The sequence below is a fragment of the Xyrauchen texanus genome, chromosome 18 (assembly GCF_025860055.1).
Source record: "Xyrauchen texanus isolate HMW12.3.18 chromosome 18, RBS_HiC_50CHRs, whole genome shotgun sequence".
NCBI classification, from domain to species: domain Eukaryota; kingdom Metazoa; phylum Chordata; class Actinopteri; order Cypriniformes; family Catostomidae; genus Xyrauchen; species Xyrauchen texanus.
The window spans coordinates 43,164,254-43,170,599 of NC_068293.1; the positions used below are offsets into that span (position 1 = coordinate 43,164,254).

General features: G+C 39.9%; 1 protein-coding gene across 1 annotated transcript in view; it reads right to left on the reverse strand.

The window, feature by feature from the left end:
* si:ch211-45c16.2 (mitogen-activated protein kinase kinase kinase 13) overlaps positions 1-6,346 on the reverse strand; it is a 55,519-nt gene that overhangs the window by 37,802 nt on the left and 11,371 nt on the right. The gene's annotated exons all lie outside the window — the stretch shown is intronic.

The window sequence follows — 6,346 nt, forward strand, 5'->3', positions numbered from 1 at the left end:
ATACTTTGAGAAATGCCACAAATGCAATCGAAACAAGTGCCAATGGGACTGCATCTTGTTTACCAACACGCACACACACACACACACACACACACACACACACAAGTATTGACGCTAACTATCACCCCTGGAGTCGCGAGTTTGAATCCAGGGTGTGCCGAGTGTCTCCAGCCAGGTCTCCTAAGCAACCAAATTGGCCCGGTTGCTAGGGAGGGTAGAGTCACATGGGGTAACCTCCTCATGGTGGTGATTAGTGGTTCTCTCAATGGGGCGTGTGGTGAGTTGTGTGTGGACCATGGAGAGTAGCATGAGCCTCCACATGCTGTGAGTCTCCGCGGTGTCATGCACAACAAGTCACATGATCAGATGCGCGGATTGAGGGTCTCAGAAGCGGAGGCAACTGAGACTCGTCCTCCACCACCTGGATTGAGGCGAGTAACCGCACCATCATGAGGACTTGGAGCGCATTGAGAATTGGAAATTCCAAACAGGGAGAAAAATATTAAATAAAAATAAAAAAAACTTGATTATTCAAATTGCATAATCACTCAAAAATGCATTTTATTATTTATAAAAGTATATGCAGGTGAATACAGCCGTTTATTACTTTGAATTGTTTTATTGGTGCAATAAATGAAAATTAGTACATTTTGTTCTTCCTGCTAGAAGTGTAAAAAAAATGTTGTTGTTTTTTTTACGAATTTTGCTTGTGATAAAACATTTTATCTACTTAACAAAAATGGCTGTTTGGTTGAGTTATGGTTCCTATGATAATAATAATTTTTTTTAAAACCCTTAAAGTGACAGTTCACCTTATTTACTCACCCTTATGTTGCACCAAACCCACATGACTTTCTTTCATCCATGGAACACAAAAGGAGAAGTTGGGCAGAGTCTCAGTCACCATTTACTTTTTTCAGTTCAATGAAAGTAAATGGTGACTGAGGCGGTCATTCTGCCTACCATCCCTTTTTGTATTTCACTGAAGAAAAACGCTAATATATATTATATATTGTATTGAATATTGTCAAAAAGACATGTGCTCTTCACGTTTGAATTAAGAATATTGGTCACACTGTCAGGCCTGTTAAATAGGTGTAACCGGATTGGTAACCGGATTGGAAATAAAGGAGGAATATATTTTGTGGGTGTCTGAACACAGCATGAGAAAGTGAGGGACACTAAAACCATCGACTGATGAACAGCTGCTCTTGCCTGGATCATTAAATGTCAAATCTCTAGGGGGTGAGTGCGAGTGTGTTTGCTTATAAAAGGGGGATGTGCAATGTCAAATGTGCCTCCTCCCAACCACACCCTGAGGGCTCCCCGCACGCCCAACATCGAGACAAAGACTCATCTCATTTACACCTTATTCTGTCCAACACCACCCAAAACGACTCGCTCCATGCATGACTGATGCCAGTCTCAGATATTAACAGCGGCATTGTAAATGAAGGTTTAAAAAATATATATTAAAAAAAAAAGAGCCCTGGGGCTTTTATTTTGACACTGAAAGTGCTCTCGTATTTACTTCATCTTCACCTAGGGCTTTTATTTTGACACTGAAGTACTTCATCTTCACCTAGGGCTTTTATTTTGACACTGAAGTACTTAATCTTCACCTAGGGCTTTTATTTTGACACTGAAAGTGCTGTTGTATTTAATCTCTACCTGGGGCTTTTATTTTGACACTGAAAGTGCTGTTGTATTTAATCTCTACCTGGGGCTTTTATTTTGACACTGAAAGTGCTGTCGTATTTACTTCATCTCTACCTGGGGCTTTTATTTTGACACTGAAAGTGCTGTCCTATTTACTTCATCTTCACCTGGGGCTTTTATTTTGACACTGAAAGTGCTGTTGTATTTCATCTTCACCTGGGGCTTTTATTTTGACACTGAAAGTGCTGTCGTATTTACTTCATCTTCACCTGGGGCTTTTATTTTGACACTGAAAGTGCTGTCCTATTTACTTCATCTTCACTTGGGGCTTTTATTTTGACACTGAAAGCGCTGTCCTATTTCATCTTCACCTGGGGCTTTTATTTTGACACTGAATGTGCTGTCGTATTTACTTCATCTTCACCTGGGGCTTTTATTTTGACACTGAAAGTGCTGTTGTATTTCATCTCCACCTGGGGCTTTTATTTTGACACTGAAAGTGCTGTCGTATTTAATCTCCACCTGGGGCTTTTATTTTGACACTGAAAGTGCGGTCCTATTTCCTTCACCTTCGGCTTTTATTTTGACACAGAAAAGGCGACATGTATTTCACAATTTACAATGTTCTGCATTTCCTGAAATGCTCATGTTATTCTGTACCACTTTTGCAGATTTGATTGGGGGGGGATTGCAGGAGGCAGCACATGTAAACTATATATATATATTCATATAATTAAAATCACTGCATTTGTGCTTTAATCTCAACTCAACTTTATTTATTTTGCATTTAAAACAACGGAGTTGACCAATGTTCTTCACAGTAATAACATTTAAAAATGACCACATAGGCCTACACAAACACCGGTAATCAGTAAACACCAGCGTAAAGAGATTTCAGACGCAACTTAAGTGTCGCTTACAAGTGAAAGTGAAGCTTACGGCAAAAAATGCACGTCCAAATAAGAGCACGTATCAAACTATAAGTTAGAGCCTTAAAATTGGAAGAAATTGTGACAGAAATATATTACAACTGTGTAGTAAAATTGTATAATTCACTGTAATGATAATAATAAAGCAATATATCACAAGCAAGACTGTTGAAGCTGTTGAATAAAAGTTTGTCAAAACAAAAAATGCAATGACATCACAGCATGATTGTTGGTGTCAGACAGGCTGGTTTGAGTATTTCTGGGATTTTCACAAACAACAGTCTCTAGAATTTACTCAGAATGGTGCCAAAAACAAAAACTGATGAGAGAGAGAGAGAGAGAGAGAGAGAGAGAGAGAGAGAGAGAGGAGAGATCAACAGAGAATGGTCAGACTTTTTTGAACTGACAAAGTCTACGGTAACTCAGATAACCACTCTGTACAATTGTGGCATAAAACACACACATGCAATTCTATAAAGCACGCATGCAATGACTGTTGACATTAAAAGACATTTAGTTTTTGCATTCCCTCAGAACTATAAATACAATACATTCTGAAAACAAGAAGGCACATTTAATATCCCGATCACTTATTGCCCTAGTAACAGCAGGTCCCGTTCATAAATTAATCATAACGTTTTTTTTAATTACCAAATAAACACATACATAACTACAGAGGACGTGCTAATGATCTGGCAGCAGCGCCTTAATTGTGATTATTAAATAATGTGGGATGAACCCGGGTTACATATTATTTAACAGTCCTTACTTCTTAAGTTTCTCAAACAAAATAACACAAAAAAAAACAACAGAAGCCACACCAAAACAGAACAGAAATACTGACAGCAACCCTCATGCTAGCAAAAGACATCTTGAATCGTTGCTGTTGGCTTTCAGGAACGTTTATCATGGTCCAAAAATACCATAGTTACAGCAGTTGCGGTTACTACTGTGAAATCATAAATTCAAGCTGAAGTGTGTTCATTAATGTGAAACCTGCCTCATGAGCCTGTATCCAGTTGTGTTGAACAGTGACTATACAGACTACATTGACATACGGGAGTGTCAAGCGTGTTTGCTTAGCAAGCCAGTCCTGTTTGACATACCTGATAGCATTCCAAAGTTCGAGGAATTGAATCAAACATTCAGCACAATAAATAAAGCAAACATACACTGTCTGAAGCTCTACTATACTGGGCATTGGGTGTGTAGACATGTAGGTTTGGTGAGATGTTTGGGATATATACTACTGTAGATCACTACCACTAGCGGTCCAGATTAAGCTGCTTTATCAGTTTAACAATGTTAAAATTCTCAGCCATGTCCTGAGGCAGTCAACAATTAGGTTGTCCTTGACTTAAAAAGTAGGTTAGTGCAGGTCTAGTTCTAAACTACAACATTAAAACTGATTTTTAAACCACTCCACATGTTTAATATTAGCAAACTGTAGTTTTGGCGAGTCGTTTAGGACATCTACTTTGTGCATGACACGAGTCATTTTTCAAACAATGGTTTGAAGACCGATTGTTTCACTTTTAGTTGACTATATTATAATTCTAGTGGATCAGAAGTTCACATACACTAAGTTAACTGTGCCTTTAAGCAGCTTGGAAAATTCCAGAAAATGATGTGAAGCCTTTAGACAATTAGCCAATTAGCTTCTGATAGGAGCTGTACTGAATTGGAGGTGTACCTGTGGATGTTTTTTAAGGCCTACCATCAAACTCAGTACCTCTTTGCTTGACATCATGGAAAAATCAAAAGAAATCAGCCAAGACCTCCACAAGTCTGGATCATCCTTGGGAGCAATTTCCAAATGCCTGAAGGTGCCACGTTCATCTGTACGAACAATAGTATGCAAGTATAAACACCATGTGACCACGGACATGCATTTGGTCTCCTAGAGATGAACATAGTTTGGTGCAAAAAGTGCAAATCAATCCCAGAACAACAGCAAAGGACCTTGTGAAGATGCTGGAGGAAACAGGTAGACGAGTATCTAGATCCACAGTAAAACCAGACCTATATCGACATAACCTGAAAGGCTGCTCAGCAAGGAAGAAGTCGCTGCTCCAAAACCACCATATAAAGCCAGACTACAGTTTGCATGTGCACATGGGGACAAAGATCTCACTTTAGGAGAAATGTCCTCTGGTCTGATGAAACGAAGATTGAACTGTTTGGCCATAATGACCATCGTTATGTTTGGAGGGAAAAGGGTGAGGCTAATGGGTCTTCCAAATGGACAATGACCCCAAGCATACCTCCAAAGTTGTGGCAAGTTGGCTTAAGGAGAACAAAGTCAAGGTATTGGAGTGGCCATCACAAAGCCCTGACCTCAATCCGAATAAGCGTGTGCGATCAAAGAGGACTACAAACTGGACTCAGTTACACCAGTTCTGTCTGGAGGAATGGGACAAAATTCCAGCAACATATTGTGAGAAGCTTGTGGAAGGATCCCCAAAACATTTGACCCAAGTTAAACAATTTAAAGGCAAAATTCTACCAAATACTAACAGTGCATGTAAACTTCTGATCCACTGGGAATGTGATGAAAGAAATAAAAGCTGAAATATATAATTCTCTCTACCATTATTCTGACATTTATACATTAAACGCATTTGGCTAAGGTGTATTTAAACGTATGACTTCAACTGTATCATATACGGGTGTTTTTTCAACATTGGGCAATTTCATGTTTTGAACAGATTTGAAGCTTTTGCTTTATGTTTTAAGAAATATTAAAATCACATAAAACTGACTTAGTGTTACTTTTCAAATGCCTTTTATGTTCAGATTTGACTGTTTTAGCCTTGTCCAAGACTTTCAATATTAAATAGGGATGTTAAAGGGGGTCTGGGTATCTCAGCGAGTCTTGACGATGACTATCACCCCTGGAGTCGCGAGTTTGAATCCAGGGCGTGCTGAGTGACTCCAGCCAGGTCTCCTAAGCAACCAAATTGGCCCGGTTGCTAGGGAGGGTAGAGTCACATGGGGTAACCTCCTCGTGGTGGTGATTAGTGGTTCTCTCAATGGGGCGTGTGGCGAGTTGTGTGTGGATCGTGGAGAGTAGCATGAGCCTCCACATGCTGCGAGTCTCCGCGGTGTCATGCACAACGAGTCACATGATAAGATGCGCCGATTGACGGTCTCAGAAGCGGAGGCAACTGAAACTTGTCCTCCGCCACCTGGATTGAGGCAAGTAACCGCACCACCACAAGGACCTACTTAGTTGACAAGTCTGTCTATACATTCACCCGCCGCTAAGGGGCGCTTGGCGTTGCATGTCACCTCTTATCCGAATAATAGAAGAGCCAGAGAGCAGAGATGAAGCGGGCTCAATGTAAACAATGTTGGAACGTTTATTATTTTACTAAGAACTAAGAATATTTTATGCCAATACTTGCATTTCTTAAGTGTAATCATTTAAATGATATTTAAAAAGTATGCTACATGCACATATTGTTTAGAGTCCTCCAAGTGAATTTTACGATATTATCGTTAACGATTAATCAATTATTGAGGGACTGCTGTGCATTGAACAAGCACTGCATAGACGCCTTTAACGGTTGCGCACTGTCACCAGGTCAACAACCACGTCTCCCGCTGAAAGCATTTAAACACACTGCTCCCGCAGGGCCACATAAGCCTCTTTGGCCCAGTAGGGCTGAGTTATCAAGTATCAAGTCTCTGTAACAGTCTTTCATTAATATTTCACAACCATCAGAACACAGACACTGACAGCTCTTGTGTCCCTA